The sequence below is a fragment of the Stegostoma tigrinum genome, chromosome 19, assembly GCF_030684315.1.
Source record: "Stegostoma tigrinum isolate sSteTig4 chromosome 19, sSteTig4.hap1, whole genome shotgun sequence".
Lineage (NCBI taxonomy): Eukaryota > Metazoa > Chordata > Chondrichthyes > Orectolobiformes > Stegostomatidae > Stegostoma > Stegostoma tigrinum.
In genome coordinates, this window is record NC_081372.1 from 16,393,568 (window position 1) to 16,415,390 (window position 21,823).

Below are 21,823 nucleotides of genomic sequence, written 5' to 3' on the forward strand. Positions count from 1 at the left end.
TGGATTCTCCAGCATCTGCAGTTCCAATTATCACATCTCATTGGGCTGTATGGTTTCGTTGAAAGGCTGTTCTTAGCTCACAGTTCTAAGTGATTCCCTGACCCTTCCTTTAAATAAAGAATCAGACCTTCATAGAACTGAAAAACAAAACTGTATTTACCTCTACTTTAGAATCTAAGTCACCAAAATACCCATAACATACTACAAATTTTCAAACTACATTTTTAGCACTGTCGTGATTTTAATGAAATTTGGCATTCAATACATGTGATACAGGAATCAGGAACAGAAATTTCATAGGCAATATCAGGACAGAATGCAAATAGGTTATTGTTATATAAGACAATGGTTCTGAAGGGTGAATGTTGGACACTGTTGGGGTGGCACAGTGGCACAGTTGCTTGCACTGCTGCCTCACAGCGCCAGGGACACGGGTTTGATTCCAGCCTTAGACGACCATCTGTGTGAAGCTTGCACATTCTCCTTGTGTCTGCGTGGGTTTCCTCTGGGTACTCCAGTTTCCTCCTACAATCCAAAGATGTGCAGGTTAGGTGGATTGGTCATGCCGAACTGCCTGTAGTGTTCTGGATGTGAAGATTAAGTTGGTTATAGGGGGATGGGTCTGGGATGGATGCTCTGAGGTTCGGTGTGGACTTGTTGGGCCAAAGGGCCTGTTTCCACACTGTTGGGATTCTATGATTCAAACTATATTAAACCCCACTCAATCTGATGGTGTCAAAAGCATTTTGGTTGGAAAAGGTTTGGAATCTTGCAGAATGAGGACTTATAATCCAGATCCCCTCATAGTTTTAGTAATAATGTCTAATTTACCAGTTCAACTTGTTCCTGATTGCTACTATACAATAAATTGCTTTTTGTTTCTGATGAGAGCCTCCTCTAATAAAGACTCACTTGTGATGAGGTCGATCATAATAAATCAAACAGGTCCTTAGATCCTGTCATAGAAAGGGGTCAGTGACAGCGAGTTGCACCAATCAGAAGCTGATAGTGGTAGATTTGCAGCACATACAACAGCAACAAAATAAAATGGTAATAAAGACCTGTTTGCCAGTATGTTCTCTCTGTTCCTGTAGTGAATGGAATTAAGTCAACCGGGTGAACCTCATAGAATATGAATTCCTTGACTAGGGCTGTTAATCAGGTCCAATCAGGGAGCCCTGTCTGACATATAAATGGGACTGTCAGCGGTTCTGTTTCACTCTGAGAGCTAGCTCTGAGGAAGTTGGATTGGTGTCATGGGCTTGTCTTGTGTGAATAAAAGGTGAACTGGTGACAGTATACTGACCTCAGTGCAGTTATTTCAGTTCCCAGCCTAGCTACCTCCCCTGACGGCAGGAGTAGAGCAGAGGGTGGGAAAGCTAGTGAGTTCAGCAAACTTCAGGCCAATTACGATAATTTAGGAACTTATCCTGAGTTTGACTTTGATCTTCACAGATTTTCAAGGGGACATGTAGTCTTCAGGATCTGTCTAATGCATACCAACACAAGATTGGTGAGAATTGGTTGGCTGAGTGCAGACATAAATATATAAGCAACAAAGAGGCTAAGTGAAGCAGAAAGAGTTGTACTCATAGTTGATACGTCCATGAAATCCTTACAAATTCTTAAAACTACCTGCCCAGGGTTCCAGGTTTTAATCTTCTCCTTGAAATGTGAAATGTTTGCATCTTCTCCTTTGCCTGCTTCAATCATTACTGTCCAAATGATGGCCACAGTGATGACTGCTGAAGCAAGTCAACATGTGGTCCGTATTTCTATGTACTGACCTACTTCTGTCCCTGGCCTTTCCCAACCTTGCCATTAATTGGTTGACAGACCCATATCTCACCCAACTGATGCTTTATTGCTGCCAAAGTACCAAGACATTTCTACGTCCAGGTCAGAGCGGGATTGCAACCTGAAAACAAATCCATCTTCCAATTTGCTTCATCACCACAGCACTCCAGAGCCTTGTAGCAACAACACTAAGACTGTAATAATGCTTATAATTGTATTAAATATACACAGCTAATCTTTTTATAGTACGACACTAGGCTCTCACTGTGCCTGGTAGTATGACTGAATACTATACCCCAAGCACAAAAGAAAGCAAAGATGCTGCCTTTCACCAATAGCTGGCATATTCCTGAAGGATGTTGGCTAAATACAGGCACTCACTTTGTTAATAATACAAGATTAAAGAAATAAGACCAAATCAATTTGCAATGCATTGCCATGATAATCACAAACTCCAAGCACTTGAGGTAAATAGGCAAATTATGCACGTAATCTCATCAAAAGACAAATTTCGTGGTAAGATTGTTCCACATGCTTTGGATAGTCATTCCCCTCCCCCTTCAATGATTGCATTTAATGGGTCTCGAAAAACACTGGCAAGCCCCCTTAGGGTATTGTAGAAACTACTGACTGAAGAAGTGATAAAGTCATCATGCATATGAAATTCAGGTTGGAAAGTTAATTTGTGCCGTAGTTTGAACATTCAGCCACAGAAGTATGATGAGGGTGCCCTGAAAACTGAGCCTTCGGGCCATAATTCTAGTCTTATTTGAACATGATTAATAGTCCCTTCCAAAATGCGAATATGATGTACTCACCCTGACACGCAATATTGATCTATGCTTGACTAAGGTCAAGCACTGAATACTCAGAGGTATTTACTCAGTGCTTTGAAGCAAATCCCATCCTAAATTACTAACTGTAAACTTTTTTTAAGTTCCGACAAGTGACTTGAACATTATTTTTGAATGTTTCAACATTTATTATACTTGCAATTTATTTGTTAAACTGACTCTTCTCTTGATGGCACTAGTTTAATAAAAATCCTGTTCCTTCTTGTTCAATATCTAACATAACTAAAAGAACAATTCATGAAAGCAGATGGAAAGCAATTTTGACAATATGTATGTAAGATGATCACAGATCTGGACCTTAGAAAATTTAAATACAGATTTAGATTTCAATCAAGGTGCTAAGTAACAGACAACATTCTAAATCTGCTAAATTGCTTTTAAAAATTATGTTCATACCTTGAGATGAGTTACATTTTCAAAGAAAGAGGTGAAAAAATAAATTGCAAAAAGTATGTTCCCAGGATCTAATAGGCGCATGTTTCCAAAATAATGACCGTTTCCACACAGGACTTAATAGATTGAGACTCATTAAATATAACTGTTTATTCAATTGCATTTCATCTTTCTTTTAGGGTTAGAGCCTCTTTCAAATGCTTTTCTCACATTTGATTTACCTGAATGTAATATATTTACACGATATGAATACACTCTGTTTCTTTATAAGTACTATTTCAGACATCGTTCTTGACACTCAATAACAACAGTGTATCCAAACTCCCGCCTTTGTAATGTTTTGAAAATAACCATTCAACACAGGGTCATTTCCACGGTAAAAAAAAATGAAGTGCTGAATTTACATTTCTTCAGTTTTGTCTGCTTCATGATTTCATTCTTTGTAAATTGTAAATGGAGGTTAATAACTCAGAAATCGACATGGGACCAAGGACACATTGTACGTTGAAAGAAAGTGGAGAGGGAGGTTCTATCATTCATCCAAGGTATTAAACCACAGTAATGTTTTAGTACATTTCAAGTAATTTTTTTTCTGGGGCAGTTGTAACCTTTTTTTTAATTCCTGGCCCACAAAGACACTAATTTAGTGGGTCATAAATCTGGGACATCAGTATTTTTTTCTTTCCTTTGAAAGCACCGGGACTGTAAGTGTACATGAGAATCTTATCCTACCTGAATGAAGTAAGATGCATAGTTCCTGCCTCTTCATGTTGGTTGATGGGAATGTATAATGTTGTGTTATTGTCAGAGAGCAATGGGCTTGTATATGGGGAGGTGTAACAATCCTTTAGGATGTATAGAAATACTCAACAAGAATTTGCGGAATATGTTACTCACAATGGGAGAATGAAAATAGTTATGTTACAGCCAGAATATAATGCAACATATCATGCTAATTTCAGGCTCGTGTGACAATTTGTTACAGTTAATGTATGTGGATACATTCAGCAAACATTTACCATACTCCGGTATTGACCACTTTGTGTCAATAAGCATAAAAAGCAATAGGCATAAGCATTCTTTGTCCTGTAGCTTTGTGTCTGTAAAATTACACCATCCCTGCAATTTTGAACCCTATGTTTTCCCTAAAATCCTATATTTGAGGATGTTCCCACTGTGTGAATAGACAGTAGCTCTCTTAAAATTAGGGGTGCAGTATTTATTACTGTCTTCCCACTCTTCATCTGGGGAACATTCACTAAGCTAGACCAAATGTCCCTTCTGTTTAAGGTGGGAGGTAGTGTGCAGACCAGGATGTACTTTGGTTTGAAATGCCACACTGTGTGCTGGCTGTGAAGATGTCAGAACAGATACCACCAAATCTTCCCTCAGAACTGCTAAGATTTGGCACTCTTTAGCCCATCGTCTCTCCCATCAGTGAAATTTCTGTGTAATAAAATGTGAGGCTGGATGAACACAGCAGGCCAAGCAGCATCTCGGGAGCACAAAAGCTGACGTTTCGGGCCTAGACCCTTCATCAGAGAGGGGGATGGGGAGAGGGAACTGGAATAAATAGGGAGAGAGGGGGAGGCGGAGCGAAGATGGAGAGTAAAGAAGATAGGTGGAGAGAGTATAGGTGGGGAGGTAGGGAGGGGATAGGTCAGTCCAGGGAAGACGGACAGGTCAAGGAGGTGGGATGAGGTTAGTAGGTAGCTGGGGGTGCGGCTTGGTGTGGGAGGAAGGGAGGGGTGAGAGGAAGAGCCGGTTAGGGAGGCAGAGACAGGTTGGACTGGTTTTGGGATGCAGTGGGTGGGGGGGAAGAGCTGGGCTGGTTGTGTGGTGCAGTGGGGGGAGGGGACGAACTAGGCTGGTTTAGGGATGCAGTAGGGGGAGGGGAGATTTTGAAACTGGTGAAGTCCACATTGATACCATATGGCTGCAGGCTACCTAGAATACACCTCCTCCCACCCACCCTCCTGCAAAAATTCCATCCCCTATTCCCAATTCCTCCGCCTCTGCCGCATCTGCTCCCACGATAAGACATTCCACTCCCGCACATCCCAGATGTCCAAGTTCTTTAAGGACCGCAACTTTCCCCCCACAGTGATCGAGAACACCCTTGACCGCGTCTCCCGTATTTCCCGCAACACATCCCTCACACCCCGCCCCCGCCACAACCACCCTAAGAGGATCCCCCTCGTTCTCACACACCACCCTACCAACCTCCGGATACAACGCATCATCCTCCAACACTTCCGCCATTTACAATCCGACCCCACCACCCAAGACATTTTTCCATCCCCTCCCCTGTCTGCTTTCCGGAGAGACCACTCTCTCCGTGACTCCCTTGTTCGCTCCACACTGCCCTCCAACCCCACCACACCCGGCACCTTCCCCTGCAACCGCAGGAAATGCTACACTTGCCCCCACACCTCCTCCCTCACCCCCATCCCAGGCCCCAAGATGACATTCCACATTAAGCAGAGGTTCACCTGCACATCTGCCAATGTGGTATACTGCATCCATTGTACCCGGTGCGGCTTCCTCTACATTGGGGAAACCAAGCGGAGGCTTGGAGACCACTTTGCAGAACACCTCCGCTCAGTTCGCAACAAACAACTGCACCTCCCAGTCGCAAACCATTTCCACTCCCCCTCCCATTCTCTGGATGACATGTCCATCATGGGCCTCCTGCACTGCCACAATGATGCCACCCGAAGGTTGCAGGAACAGCAACTCATATTCCGCCTGGGAACCCTGCAGCCATATGGTATCAATGTGGACTTCACCAGTTTCAAAATCTCCCCTTCCCCTACTGCATCCCTAAACCAGCCTAGTTCGTCCCCTCCCCCCACTGCACCACACAACCAGCCCAGCTCTTCCCCCCCACCCACTGCATCCCAAAACCAGTCCAACCTGTCTCTGCCTCCCTAACCGGCTCTTCCTCTCACCCATCCCTTCCTCCCACACCAAGCCGCACCCCCAGCTACCTACTAACCTCATCCCACCTCCTTGACCTGTCCGTCTTCCCTGGACTGACCTATCCCCTCCCTACCTCCCCACCTATACTGTCCTCTCCACCTATCTTCTTTACTCTCCATCTTCGCTCCGCCTCTCCCTCTCTCCCTATTTATTCCAGAACCCTCTCCCCATCCCCCTCTCTGATGAAGGGTCTAGGCCCGAAACGTCAGCTTTTGTGCTCCTGAGATGCTGCTTGGCCTGCTGTGTTCATCCAGCCTCACATTTTATTATCTTGGAATTCTCCAGCATCTGCAGTTCCCATTATCAGTGAAATTTCTGTGAGCACTGATTCCACATTGGCCAAATACTATTTTGAATTTCTGTGACATCGAATGGCATGAAAAGCCCTTTGGAAAGTTGTGAAATCCTAAAGATATTCAAGGAGAGTGGTATTCATTGTTTCTGTCTTTCCCAGGCCAAATGACAGATCACCTTCTTTACTATAAGATTCTGCGGATGTATGAATACTCCTGTGAATTTATCCCAAAGTAATCTCAATTTTAATCACTATTCATTGTTGCACATTTTCCTATATTGCATAGTCTTGCCTATAGAAATACATACGATAAAATAAGTTGCAGTGAGGATAAACCAATTATCATTAGAGATAAGGTATGGCCTAACTCTGTGAAATAATTTAAGTAATTCTATTCTCAGCACATCTTTAAATGATCTTCCATTAAAATACTTCAAATGATCTCAGGCTACACTGAAATAATCTGCTGAGAAATTAAATGCAATTAAAGACCTCTTGAAGTGATTTTAGATTCTGTTATTTAATATTAAAAAAAGTCTTTTCCTGTCAGTTTTTTTTTGTAGTTTGCAAATCAGTTCAAGACAGGCTTCAGAATTTTCCATTGAGATCAGAATTACATTCATTCAAAACTATTCCCTCAAAAATGGGTGTGGGTTGAATTTGAAGGAAACAGTTTGTGCCATCTCGAACAGCCAAAAGGCATAACTGGAAATGTGATCTTCATTTTCCAAATTAAAACAACAGCATGGCCGACATTTGAATTCTCAAACTAAATTACATTAATTTAAAGAAATTTCCATTTATTTTTAATTTAATAAGGAAAGGCCTTCATTTTCAGGTTGAAATTCTGCACCACCGCTCCCCCACTCTGCCATTTGGCCAAAAATAACAGTTAGCCCACAGCATCTTTCATTGCCGCCTTTCTCGAACTTTCTTCTTATTTGTTTGTTTATCTGTCAATTTCTCTTTTGAATGCCAAGGTCAAGAATAAAATTATCAGATTAACATGTCAGTAGATGGCGAGAAAAAAAACATGTTATTTTGGACATGGGAACAATTAAGTAAGGACCAGCTCGAGGCACTTGTTAATTTGAGGCAAAAATAGCTCAAGTGCCAGCATTTAGTGCACATTTCAGCACAGAATAATGCTGACCACGCAGCCTGCCAAACACTCAGAGTCAATCAGGAATTCAATTCAGAGCATTAGAAGCTCTAACTACTTCCTTCTTTTTTTTAAATGGCCTGAATGTGTGTATGAGGAAACTTGATCTCAATAAATTCATAAAATCATAGATCCACTATCGATCCTCGACTTTTAAGCGAGTTTCAGAAGCACAGTGGCTGCCGAATTCCTTCCTCGATAAAAGACACCAATTTAATTTTCAAAGTGAACTCCTCCTGGTCATTTTTCAAACCAAGTGAAGGCTCCAGTCTCTCGCTATTAAAGTAAAACCAAAGAGATAAGCACAGTCGTATTGTGTGTCTACCTAGATTTCACTCACCAAGAAAACCCAAGCTTTAATAAAAGCTGATTTGCCCTGACAGGCAGAAAACAATATGATGGAAGGTAGCTACATTCTGAAAAAGACTAAAACCCATAGGCATGCCTTCAGTAGATGATGATTATTCACCAACAATTCTGCTCAATTAAAAATACTAACTGAAAAGAAAACCTTTGGGTGGCTGTATAATGAGGCAAAGTAGAAATATTCGTTGACTGGAAGTTTGAACATATGTTTGATGTTTCTCCCATGTGTAGAATCCAAGCGGGAATGAGATTTTGCCTGTGGGATTCATGGAACGTTTGGCGTAATTTCTAGCCAATGTTTCCGTGCTCACCATTTCTTTCCCTGGAGTTTAATGACTTGAATTTTTGAAACTGGAAATTAAAATTTAGAAATAAGTTGAGAAAGTAGAATAATTTAGGAGTGGCTGCATGGAATAAACCACAGAAGGACTGAGGATATGGTTCCAGAGATGCAGAATATGGCAGGTATTCAGCGAATCTAGAGGGAGGATACATAAAGGATTGCAAATATCTGATGGCTCACTGAAAGTGAATGAGCTTTGTGGCAGGATCCCTGATGGTTATATAGATTGGGACATTGTCAGCTCAGTGAGGTGGAATTCAATGTAACTAGTCCCAGACATTCTCCAAGAATCCATAAAAACAGAAAGAACTGCGGATGCCGTAAATCAGAAACAAGAAAATAGATGCTGTGAAAGCTCAGCACGTCTGGCCGCATCTGTGAAGGAAAAAACAGATTTAACATTTCGGGTCTGGTGACCCTTCCTCAGATCCATGTTGGAGTGTCCCTGTATCAAAATGGTCAATGTGGCATCTTTGGCTGTAGTGATGTAGAATGGACACTAGGCTGCACTGTGAACAGATTTGGTCCCCTTTCTGAGGTAAGATTTGAAGCAACCCAGAGAAGATTTACTGAGCTGACCCCAAATGTGGAGAGATTTTCTTTAAGAGGTGAAGTCGAGTAGGTGGGGCCTGTACTTGTTAGAGTTTAGAAGAATGAGAGGAGATCTGATTGAAACATGTAAGATTCTTAGGGGGCTTAACAGAGTTGTTTCTCCATGTGGGTGTGTTTAGGACCAGAAGGCATAATCTTAGAGTAAGGTACCGCCCATTTAAAAACAGATCTAAGGAGGAATTTGAGATAACAAGGTGCTGGATGAACATAGGAGGCCAAGCAGCATCAGAGGAGCCAGAAAGCTGACGTTTCAGGCCTAGATCCTTCTTCAGAAATGGTGGAGGGGAAGGGGGCTCTGAAATAAATAGGGAGAAAGGAGGAGGCGGATAGAAGGTGGATAGAGGAGAAGATAGGTGGAGAGGACACAGATAGGTCAAAGAGGTGGGGATGGAGCCAATAAAGGTGAGTCCAGTGAGGACAGACAGGTCAAGGGGGCAGGATGAGGCTAGGAGGTAGGAGATGGGGGTGGGGCTTGGGGACGGAGGGAGGAAATAGGTGGGAGGAAGGACAGGTTGGGGAGGCAGGGACAAGCTGGGCTGGTTTTGGGATGCAGTCGGGGGGCAGGAGAAATTTTGAAACTTGTGAAGTCCACATAGATACCATTGGGCTGCAGGGCTCCGCAGTAGAAAATGAGTTGCTGTTCCTGCAACCTTGGGGTGGCATCAGTGTGGCACTGCAGGAGGCCTGGGATGGACATGTCATCTGAGGAATGGGAGGGGGAGTTGAAATGGTTCGGGACTGGGAGGTGGTTATTTAGTGTGAGCTGAGCCTAGGCGACCGCAAAGTGGTCCCCGAGCCTCCACTTGGTTTCCCCGATGTAGAGGAGGCTACAGCGGGAACAGCAGATACAGTATATCACATTAGCAGAGGTGCAGGTGAACATCTGCTTGATGTGGAACGTCTTCTTGGGGCCTGGGATGGGGGTGAGGGGGAAGGTGTGGGGACAAATGTAGCACTTCCTGTGGTTTCAGGGGAAAGTGCAGGGTGTGGTGGGGCTGGAGGGGAGTGTGGAGCAGACAAGGGAGTCCCGGAGAAAGTGGTCTTTCCGGAAGGCAGATAAGGGTGGGGAGGGAAAAATGTCTTTGGTGGTGGAGTCAGATTGCAGATGGCGGAAGTGTCGGACTGATGCACTGGATCAGGAGGTTGGTGGGGTGGTACTTGAGGATGACAGGGATAGTTTTGGTTGTTATTGCGGGGTGGGCGTGTGAGGGATGAGTTGCGGGAAATGCGGAGACACAGTTGAGGGCGTTCTCGGCCACTGAGGTGGGGGTGTTGCGGTCCTTGGAAAACAAGGACATCTGAGATGTTCGGGAGTGAAATGCCCCATCCTGGGAGCAGATGTGATGGAGGCAAAGGAATTGGGAATGGGGATGGCATTTTTGTGGTAAGGTGGGTGGGAGGAGGTATATTCTAGGTAGCTGTGGGAGTCGGTGGGCTTGAAATGGACATCAGTTTCCAGGTGGTTGCCAGAGATGGAAACAGAGAGGTCCAGGAAGGAGAGACAGGTATCAGAGGTGGTCCAAGTGAACTTAAGGTTGGGGTGGAAGGTGTTGGTGAAGTGGATGAACTGTTCGAGCTCCTCATGGGAGCACAAGGTGGCACTGATAGTCATCAATGTAATGGAGGAAGAGGTGGGGTTTGGGGCCTGTGTAGGTGCAGAAGAGAGATTGTTTCATGTAACCTACAAAGAGGCAGGTATAGCTTGGGCCCATGCGGGTACCCTTAGCCACCCCCTTTGTCTGTCGGAAGTGGGAGGATTTGAAAGAGAAGTTGTCGAGGGTGAGGACAAGTCCAGCTCAGCTGTGAGGGTGTCAGTGGAGGGGGTCTGGTCAGGCTTGTGGGACAGGAAGAAGTGGAGGGCCTTTAGACCATCTGCATGGGGAATGCAGGTGTATAAGGACTCGACGTCCATGGTAAAGATGAGGTGTTGGGGACCAGGGAATTGGAACTTTTGGAGGGCATGGGTGGTGTCACAGATGTAGGTAGGGAGTTCCTGGATCAAGGGGGAGAAAATGGAGTCAAGATAGGTGGTGCTGAGTTTGGTAGGGCAGGAGCAAGGGAGACAATGGGTCACCCAGGGCAGTGAGGTTTGTGGATTTTGGGAAGGAGCTAGAAGCTGGGGGGTGCGGGACTGGGGACCAATGAGTTTCGAGGCTGTGGGTGGTAAGTCACCTGAGGTGATTTCTTCCTTCAAGGGTAGTGAGCCTGTGAAATTTGGCGTGAACACAAAAGGACCTTAAGGTTATTCAAGGCTAAAATAAAAACATTCTTAATTTGTAAAGGAATCATAAGCTCTGGGGGGATGACAGGAAATTGCAGTTGAATATTATCAGATAACACATGATGTTTTTGAATGACAGAGAAGACTCAATGGGCCTCATGGTCTATTTCTTTCTTTTTATTCATTGAGAAGATGTGGGTGTCACTAACTACATCAGTATTTATTACCCATCCCTAACTGCTCAGTTAAAAGCTAACAGCATCATTGCAGGTCTACAGTCACATGTAGTCCAGACCAGGTAAGGATGATAGTTTCCTTCCCTATAGGACATTAGTGAACTAGGTGTGACTTTGGGTCTGTCCTGACAATTGACAGTGTCATGGTCATCATTAAACTTTTAATTCCAGATTGTTTACTGACTTCAGTTTCGACTGTCTGCTTTGGCAGGATTTTAACCCAGATCCCTAGAACATGAAGAATACAAGGTGTAGAGCTGGATGAACACAGCTGGCCAAGCAGCATCAGAGGAGCAAGAAAGCTGATGTTTCGGCCTTAGATTCTTCTTCAGAAAATTCTACTATCTCTCCCCAGAACATTACCTGGATTAATAGTCTAGTGATAATACCATTAGCCCATAGCTTCTCCACATCCATTTAATCTTGTGGTCTTATGGGTGTGGTAACAGAGAAATGGAACCAGATTCCAGCAGTAGACTTTTTTCAGAAGTGATGAGAGAAGAAATTGTGGAAGAAAGCCCTGGCCATGCCCTTTGAGATAGAGTAGCAAATCATTTATTTCTCATGCCATCAGAATTTCCCAAGCCAATGAAGTGTTTTTGAAACTTGTGGCTGAATCCTGTTAGAAAGTGATAGATGTGGGCTATGATAGGATTTGTTGCAGGATCAGACAAGATGTCCAGCAAGGCTGGTCTTGAAGTTAGGAGCTTCTCAATTTCTTCATAAGTGGTGCAGCGAGTTTCTTGTCAGTGGTGAGTTGCTGTTAAGATGGAAAATCCTTCTTAAAAGCCTTGTTAACTGCCAGATTCACATCATTAATACTCAGCTTCCAAACATGCCCAACAAACGAGATAGCCAGAGAACTCGACATGGAAACCAGAACGGGCACCCGGCAAATTCAGCTCACCACTTGCTTCAAAAGATCTCCATGTGGCACACAACTAAACCACAGCCCAGGGCATAATACACGATCACCAGCTACTTGCACTCTTGTTCCATGGATTTTGGCAGCATCTCATGACTATACTTGCAGGACACTAATAAAGGACAGCCTTGTATTGTAGGGCACACTGGCAATTAAAATTGAAAGGCTGCAGAATCACTTTGCGTGCAGTAACTGCATTGGGACACTTTGCACAGACAGACAGAGCGTTACAGCTCACTGATTAGACCAGGCTGCGACTGAGGGCTGCTGACTAGTTTCTTCGCACTCGCACACTTTGTACCATCCTGCATGCTTGGACCAGTCATTGCTCTGCCATGCCTTGTCTTCCCGATTGGTACTGACACAGGGAAGAGACATTGCTCTTCATCAGTCCTCAGTCTAGGGGGTGTATGCTTTCTGTATGACAGTGTATTACATCTATCTCATACCTTCACTATTGCCCTAAGCTTACATAACAAACACACAGCATATGCATCAAGCAAGCAAATAGCTGCCTTAATGTCTTAGGGAAGTAGTCCTCACCAAAGTCCCAGGAGGTTCCCATCTGTCAGGGTGTCCCAGCACAGTATGTCAAGGGCAGACGCTCTTACCACTCCAAGTGATTGACCACGGTCAGTACTCCAGTCAAGATGTTCTTGATCAGGGGATTCATACCTCTGCAGTCCTGTGGCTCCAAAGCAGCCAAACAAGAGGTTAAGGCCAATGTGGTCAGTGAGACAAGATAATGGGAACTGCAGATGCTGGAGAATCCAAGATGACAAAGTGTGAAGCTGGATGAACACAGAAGGCCAAGCAGCATCTCAGGAGCACAAAAGCTGACATTTCGGGCCTAGACCCTTCAACAAAGAGCTGATAAAGGGTCTAGGCCCGAAATGTCAGCTTTTGTGCTCCTGAGATGCTGCTTGGCCTACTGTGTTCATCCAGCTTCACACTTTGTCATCTTAGTCAGTGAGACGTACAGTCACCAGTCTGGGATCTCGGCACTTCTCATCCAGGACTGGCTGGTTAGGTCGCACAAGGGGGTGGGAATGGTCATTTTGTTGGAATCCATTAAGAGAAACTAAATGGAGAGGAGGATGGGGGAGGGCATCGAGGTTGCTGTGCGGGAAGGAGGCTGCACAAGATTTTTTTTAGGACTAGGAGCTGTAGGCTTGGGGAAAGTGGCATGATAATTGTGAAGACAGAGCAACAACACTTGCAAGGAAGATATGGCAAAGTATGGATTAGAGCCATGTCCGCAGACAATTAGCCTGTGGTTCTGGATTACTGGTCTGGTGATATTCCTACTAGGGCTCTGAGTCTTCCCCTTCACCAACATCTTCTGGAAACATCCTGGATCAAGCAGGTCAGCCTCAGAATGCTAATCATCTGATTGCACAGCAGTCTTCTATTGGTAGCACAGATGTTGGCTGTTAGTCTTTGGACAGATTTCCAATGAGTGGTAGTAGGAACTGCCAATGCTGGAGCATCTGAGATTTCACAGTATACAGCTGAATGAACACAGCAGGCCAAGCAGCATCAGAGGAGCAGGAAAGCTGACGTTTCAGGTCGAGACCCTTCTCAGAAAATCAGAAATCTTGTTATCTCAAATGAGTGGTGATTTGTTCCAGGAATGGCGCATGGTAAGTTGGGGCTGGATGTTGCAAATGCTGTGGGTAAGCTAGTGAATAGGTAGTCAATGAGACATGTTTGGAAAGAAGGAAAATCTGTTGGGCCTTGTGGTAAAGAAAATCCTCAAAGAAACTTCACACAACTCATACTTCACCAAAGAAAAGTTAGCAAAGGCACACAGACATTGTTGTACTGTAGGAACATGGCAGCCAATTTGTACAGAGCATGTTCCCACTAAGAGCAATGAAATAAAAGAGAGAGGTGCCTTGGTGATGAAGGGTCTAGGCCCGAAACGTCAGCTTTTGTGCTCCTGAGATGCTGCTTGGCCTGCTGTGTTCATCCAGCCTCACATTTTATTATCTTGGTGCCTTGGTGAGTTGGTTTAAATTGAATGATGAATATTGACTGAGTCAATGAAAATAACCCCCATACTCTTCTTCAAAATAGTATTATGATTTTTGTCCACAGACCTGAGAGGGCAAACAGTTCATCCAAAAGGTAGCACCTCCAACAGTGAAATTTGCCCTCAGTATGGCAGTGGAAGTTCGACCTTGAATTCAGTGCACCACTTATGAAAAGAACCTTGCAGAGCCAAGAGTGTCACCAACTGATTTACAGTTGACAGCGGCATTACAGACGCCAGTGATGCAGTGCTTTATTAGTGACAAGATTTCTTCCTCAGGCATTGCCGAGATGCTTGTGCATTTTTTTCACTCTTTCTCTCTATCAGTCCCTCCAGGTTAAGAATGGGGCTTTCTTCCACTATGGAGTATGGGTCATGATGTGAGTAAGTAGTCCAATGCATACCCAAATGCAGAGGGTTGTGGGTTTGGTGGGGGCAGGTGGTGTTTGAAGAGGGTAGTCGGCAAGATATTTAGAGGTCTGTGGCTTGCTATTGGCTTCCCCAGGACCTCTTGGAGACACTTGAAGATGTTGGAAACTTCACAATTACTTCTTTTCCAGTTTGGGTGGTCTTGGGTGAGAGATTCCCTCAACTCAGTAGGAATATTGCATTGATTCTGGGAGGCTTTGAGGTCGTCCTTAAGAACTTCATCCGTCCTCCAGATAACTGTGATGAGGTTCTGGTTTTATGTTAGATATGGACAATGTGGCTTATTGAATGTACCTGATTGGCTGTAATTAGTGCCCTTTAAGCTAGGGATGTTGGCCTGAAAGAGGACTCTGATATGGGAGTGCCTATCCTGCCAGTGGATCCGCAGGATTTTGCAAAGGTTATTGTTCAAAGAAATTTGTCTCGTAAATGGGATAAACCTGTGCTCATCAATTCATCCCAGACAGGAGGATCAAGCCAAACAATTCCAAGAAGATATCAAGTTTGCTGTCACCTCCTGTTTATACAACTAGTATCCACAAGGAAGCCACTACTGAAATAAATGTGAACAGATTGAAGAGTAAATTGAGTTAATTTCCAAAACTGAAAGAGACATTCAATAAATTATACAGAAAGCCAGTCTGTTGGAAGTAAACAGTTTCTGAATTGGAATAACATGATGTATTCCATAAGAATCAAACTTTCTGCTGCACTCCCTATTCTTTTTATAAAGTGCCACCAGCAATGGAAATAGATATTTATTACCAGACCGGCATTGCTTGTTGTCAATCATATAATGTGCAACTTTAGAACGGCAGGAGTATTATACAATCAAAGGCACAAAGTGTTATTTTTGCTGTTCAGGTGAAACTGTGTGTGATCTAGCCTGTCCTTTTCTAATTGCTATAACTAGGTACCTGCTTAGGTTACTGGCTAAGCATATACTGAGGTCAGAGGATAATTGTTTCTATGTAGCTTGCAGCTGCTTTTAAACCCCTTGCTGCTTCTTAAGACGACAGCCAGAAGGAAGTGACCACCTCTATTTTTAAAAACAGCTCTCGAGTCTTTGAAATGTGATCCCTTAGGGCTGATCTGTGATATCAACACTTTTTTTGACATTGTTTGAAACGTTTTATATCTACACAAATTTCCACCTACAAAACATAGTTTCCTTCATAATGTTTTCTCAGATTTTGGAATAATCTATTTTCCACTGTAAGTTCCTATTTTTAAATTGAATGATGAACCCACCTCTATAGATTTTCATGTTATGACCTAGAATGTATTGCTCAAAAAGATACTGGTATTGGATTCATCTCTAATTTCTAAAACAGAATTGAACGTAAAATTGAGATAATCCAAAAGCCTACTAAGCACAACCAAACTCTATGTTCCATTTACCCATCAATGTTGTGCTCATGAACTTAATTGATTCCCTGTTAAGCAACACCTCAATTCTTTAAATCCCCATGTTTGTTTTCAAATCCCCATGAGGACTTTTGTATTTCTCCATTTCTTGCACACTCCTGATTTTATCACTTTATCATTGGTGTTGCACTTCCAGCTGCCTGGGTTCGAAGGTCTGGATTTCCCTCCCTAAACCTTGCATCTCTCCTTCCCTAATTAAGATGATTCTTAAAACCTATCATTTTGACCAAGTGTTTGGTTAGCGGTAATATTTCTTCAAGTGGCTCAGTGTCAAATATGGTTTGAAACTCTCTGTGAAGCGTCTTAGTTGTTTTATATGTATAATAAAAGTAAATCATTTCTGGTGTTATAATTGAAGTGGAAAATCTTGTCCACTCAGGAAAAGCACACGGTCATGGGACTGGCCTTTCAAAGATAGTTATGCAAGCAGAATGGGCTGAGTGGCCTTCTTTTATGCTTTATAATTCTACAATTTGATGTTTCGCTATAACTCCATTCACCCTGAAGATTGGACTTAGTGAGTTTAAGGGAGCAGCACTGATTCTGGCAAAGTAAGCATTGAGGAAAAGGAATCTTTAGATGCAGAAAGAAGAAAATCGAGAGAGTAGAGTGGGCAGGTTGGATAAACATTTGAAGCAATGAAAGATAAAAAGAAATATAAGTAGGTTTGAATTGTTCCATCCATATTGTAAACATCTGTGTTATCTTCATGTATAGGCAGTAAGGAGAGAGAAATACTACCAAAGATTAAACAGGACAAGGTAACATAAAGGAAAGAGAAAAATCAAGATATCAGAAATAAACATGACCAAACCAAGAGAATTCAAACCAAAATGTATGGACATCAATGCAAGCAATAGATAGGTGAAAACCAAAAAAATCATTGATTATAAAGGCCATCAAGTCTTATTGCGCAGCAGCCAATGATTGTACTTATGAATAATTTGTTTGTAAAACTCAATCTTTAAACCTTCATTTAACAAACACACAAGCACTTGGGGATAAAATGAAGAGTCTCCAACACCAGAACAGAGGTAACATCATTGTGGCTGTACATATTCTCGATAATGGTGTCTTTATTGGATGAATTGCATCATTAAATTAAATTGCATAACTAAAAATGCACCATTAATTTCAAAAACAACAGTAAATACATCTCATTTCATATATGGGGTTTGTGCTGAAATGTTTTGCCTGCAGCTACCTTTGCAAAGTATTGGAATCACATTATACAAAGTATAACGATGCAGTCACTATGCTAAAGTGTCTGTAATATGAAAATTAATGTCTTTTTAATTGTCTGTAACTCATATAAAGAGTATTCACAACAACTGACAAGAGCTCACTGTCCATCAACACCTTGATTTTAAAACGCCAGTCCTTATGTTTAAATGCCCCCAACTGTGGGCTTTGTCCATATCCAGCCATCTGGGTCCTACGCTCTTGAATTCCCTCTTGAATTGAATTGTCTTGCCTTCCTTTTTTTAAAACATTCTGTAAAAGTTACCATTTTTTTAGACACCTACCCAAATGTCTCCTTCTTTGACTTTCTGTTAATTATCAAAGATAATGATTGAGGCAGCCTGGTGGTTCAGTGGTTACAACTGCTGCCTCACAGTGCCAGGGACCCAGGTTCAATTCTACCTTTGGGTGACTGTCTTTGTGGAGTTTGAACATTCTCCCTGTGTCTACGTGGGTTTCCTCAAGGTGCTTCGGTTTCTTCCCACAGTCCAAAGATATGCTGGCTATGTGGATTGGCCATGCTAAATTGCCTGTTGTTTTCAGGGATGTGTAGATTAGGTGCATTATAGGGGGATGGATTTGGGTGGGATGCTCTGAGGGTCAGTGTGGACTTGTTGGGCCAAAGTGCCTGTTTCCATACTGTAGGGATTCTATGAACTATAGATGCTGGAAATTTGAAATAGAAACAGAAATTGCTGAAAAAGCTCAGCAGGTCTGGCAGCATCCGTGGAGAGAAAGCAGAGTTAATGTTTCAGTTCCAGTGACCTTTATTCAGAACTGAAGAAGAACCTTTTTTCTGACTAAGGTTCAATGGACCCAAAATGTTAACTTTGATTTCTCTCCACAGATGCTGCCCGACCTGCTGAGCTTTTTCAGCAATTTCTGTTTCTGTCTCTGTCAATTGTTTTTTGATCAACACTGATTTTCTGATAAAGGGTCTAGGCCCGAAACATCAGCTTTTGTGCTCCTAAGATGCTGCTTGGCCTGCTGTGTTCACCCAGCTCCACACTTTGTTATCTCACTCTGTTTATGAAGTGGTTTCTCTATAGAATTTACATATTTTGGCAACATAATTTTAGAATTAACTCAGGAGACTGTGGGGTGGGTGGGTGGTGGTGGCTGGGGATGGAGGTGTAGTGACAGACAAGGAGTGCTCCACCTTACAACAAACATCCTGGTGTAGGATTAATCTTTTGTTTTTATTTGATTTGTTGTTGTCACATGTGCCTAGGTACAGTGAAACATTTGGTTTTGCGCACAGTATTAGCAGATCATACCACACATAGATCACAGGGTGATTGAACAGAGTGAAAAATATAAATTTACAGCTGCAAAGTTGGAGTACAAAAACCAAATTCAACATTAAACTTGAAATTTGAGAGGTCCATTCAAAAGCCTAATAAGAATGGGAAAGAAGTGTGTTTAAAGTTTTGATTGCTCTGCCTGACCGAAGAGGTTGGGAAAGATTATAAAAGGGGTGGAATGGATCTTTGACGATGTTGGCTGCCTTTCAGAAGCAGAAAGAAGTGTAGATGAGTCAATGGATGAAAGGATGGCTTGCCTGTTTGACTGGGCCACGTTCACAGCTCTCTGTAGCTTCTTACGATCCTGAATAAAAAAGTTGCCGTAAACCTCATAGTGGGCATGGTTCTTTGCCAAAGCCCCTCTCCATCAAGGATCCAATCACAATCAGTAAGCTGGGTTAGCGAGTTTTGAGAAGATTTGTAGCTCAGGTTGAGGTTCTGGATGTGAGTTTGCTCGCTGAGCTGGAAGGTTAGTTTTCAGACGTTTTGTCACCATTCTAGGTAACATCAGTGAGCCTCCAATGAAGCGCTGGTGTTATGTCCCGCTTTCTATTTATCTGGTTAGGTTTCCTTGGGTTGGTGATGTCATTTCCTGTTCTTTTTCTCAGGGGATGGTAGATTGGCTCCAAGTCAATGTGTTTGTTGATGGAATTCCGGTTGGAATGCCATGCTTCTAGGAATTCTTGTGCATGTCTCTGTAAGCTGGGTATCATATCTATCACACTTTATGAAATCAAAGTGGAAGGCTTGTTGTCTGGCCTGTTAAAAGCTGCTGCCATCACTGATGGAGAAATTCTGAATAAGCTAAAGTACCAGATTTCTCCATACCTTGAGTACAGTGGTGAGTTTCTGAAATCTAACTTAGCACTGATCAGACAAGCAATATGTCCACATAAAGTACTTCCGTGGACATGGAGGGTCTGGATGGCAGTCTATATTTCCCTTGATAAAACTGCAGTGTGCCAATCTAAGCCATTTGTTTTCCTTTCCCCACCCTTTCTCTCTCTGTCTGAGAGGAGAAGGATCTATTTTAGCATTACAAAATCTCACTGACTATGCACTGTGCTACACAACATTAAACTCATCATTCCTATTGCAAAATCAATTTCTTAAGTTCACAAAATATACTGGTTGTAAAATTGTACAGTCTGCAATGGCTCTGTACTACCCATTCTAATCAACAACCTCAGTCAATTGAATTTAACTGGAGATACAGGCCTACCTATTGTAATTGGTAGTCCCAGCATCAACTAATATCTGACAAAGGTTATGAATTTTGATAGGTTATTTCTATTATAAAGCCATAGAAACACAGTCCAAAGTCCTGGCATTGACACAGTTCCTCAAAGGTCATAAATGAAGAATCAGAAAGACAGCATTTCTCCTGATCAATAAACAATGCATATTATAACTGATGCACATAATCTAAAAGCAAATTCTAACAAGAGACAATTATCCTGGGAATTGAATAGAAAACAAACATGAGGCCCGAATGGTTACATTAGGTTCATCAAAAAGCCAATAAGTGGCAGCTCCCTGCAGCACAGCTTGCTTGATATGAGGATACATAAGTGTTCTACCTCTCAGGACAATATTATATCCAGACCGCCCTGCCAATCCGTTTCAAAGGCTGTGGAGGAAGCAAGAAGAGGCTGGGACCTGGCATTCTGAAGCTGTGAAAATGGCAAAATCGTTATTTGGGTTATCTCATGGGCTCAAAGCAAACTTGTGCACTTGCACTGCTAAGATATTCAAGTCTTTGGGCCAAGTCCTGAAAAATAGAATTAGAATAGCTAGGTGTTTTTTTTAAACCAACACTGACTTGATGGGCTGAAGAGCCTTTTTCCTTGCTGTACACCTCAATGTTTCTGCAACACTATGTCTAATAGAAAAGAATCTACAAGTTGCATTAAGATTAAATTTCGTACCATAAAATATATGCACAACCAATACTGAAGAATAGTTTTTTTCAGTGTTTTGGAATGATTTTGGATAATATAGCAACAGCAAATATAAATAAGGTAATTTAAACTTGAGCAAGTGAAGGCAAGTCTGTCATTACACAGCATGGCTGGAGCATCTTACTTGTTTTCTAGGCAGTCCTTGAGAGAGAGGATGACTTACTTCAGTTCCAGAACTGTGGGGCCTGTTGTGAGTGAATAGTCCAACGCTGGGTCTGTGCAGCCTGCCTCAGGTAGACCAGGTGGTATATGAATAGATGTGTGGGAGGAATGCTTCAGTTTTTGCACACTCCCTCTGCTGTTTGCCTCTACCCGAGCCTGTTGGAGATGCTCGAGAAAGCTGGCATCTTCATAGATGCCTCTTCATGCTGAGCTGAGGCTCCCTCTGCAACACAACTCCAGTTCATGATTTAAGACCAGATTTTAACCTGGCCAGTCCAGCATGAATATAACAGGTGGGTAGTTAAAATTATCGCAACAGTCTACTGCCAACGCATCTGACTAATTGCTATTTTCACCCTGATGCCATTTTAACCAGGGGGCTGGATGGGTACATGAAGAGGAAGGGTTAGAGGTGTATGACCAAATGCTTGCAAATGGAGCTAGATTAATTTAGGATAACTGATCGGCATGGACAAGTTGGACTGACAGGTCCATTTCTGTGCTGAACATTTCTCTGATTCTATGACATGACCACGTCAGCACATCCCAGGTAGGTTGGGGTGCTGCTTATTATGCCAAAGTCAAAATTTCGACTATGTCACCCTGACCCCTCTTTAATATAGGAACACAGGACGTCTGCATGGCACCAAACCCACTAACAAAAACTCAGAAAAGGCAAAGTCAAAGAATGATTTGCAACTTTTGTGAGGAATGTGAGAGTTCACAAATTCCCAGAGTCCTTCACCTCAGCGTTTCCATTCCCTTCCATTGTCAAAGGGTGCTTTCAAAAACTGCAGCCTATAATCCCCTGCGTTCCCAACAGGATCTTGCTGCCTCCCACCAGCTCTGAGCCCACTCTCACTTGGTTTCAGGTGGAAAACAGTTTTGCCAAGCTAAAGTCACCTGACCTTGGATACAACATCCCCTTACAGGTTTTACTGCCACCATGTTCATGCCCAGAAATTAAAATTGAATCTATTAAATCCCTGGATGATATAATTTATCCAAAGTAATATAAATGCAACCAAATGTTTTAAACTTCCAGTTGAACTCTTACTCAGTTTGCTTGAGCAGCT

The 21,823-nt window shown here is 42.8% G+C and overlaps 1 long non-coding RNA gene across 1 annotated transcript in view; it reads right to left on the reverse strand.

Annotated features, from left to right (window-relative positions):
- Window positions 1-469: 469 nt before the first annotated feature.
- The window catches only part of LOC132210723 (uncharacterized), a 124,596-nt gene continuing 103,242 nt past the window's right edge, over window positions 470-21,823 (reverse strand). The window contains exon 3 of the long non-coding RNA XR_009446903.1: window positions 470-525. This is a non-coding gene — a long non-coding RNA (uncharacterized LOC132210723). The remainder of the gene's footprint in view (window positions 526-21,823) is intronic.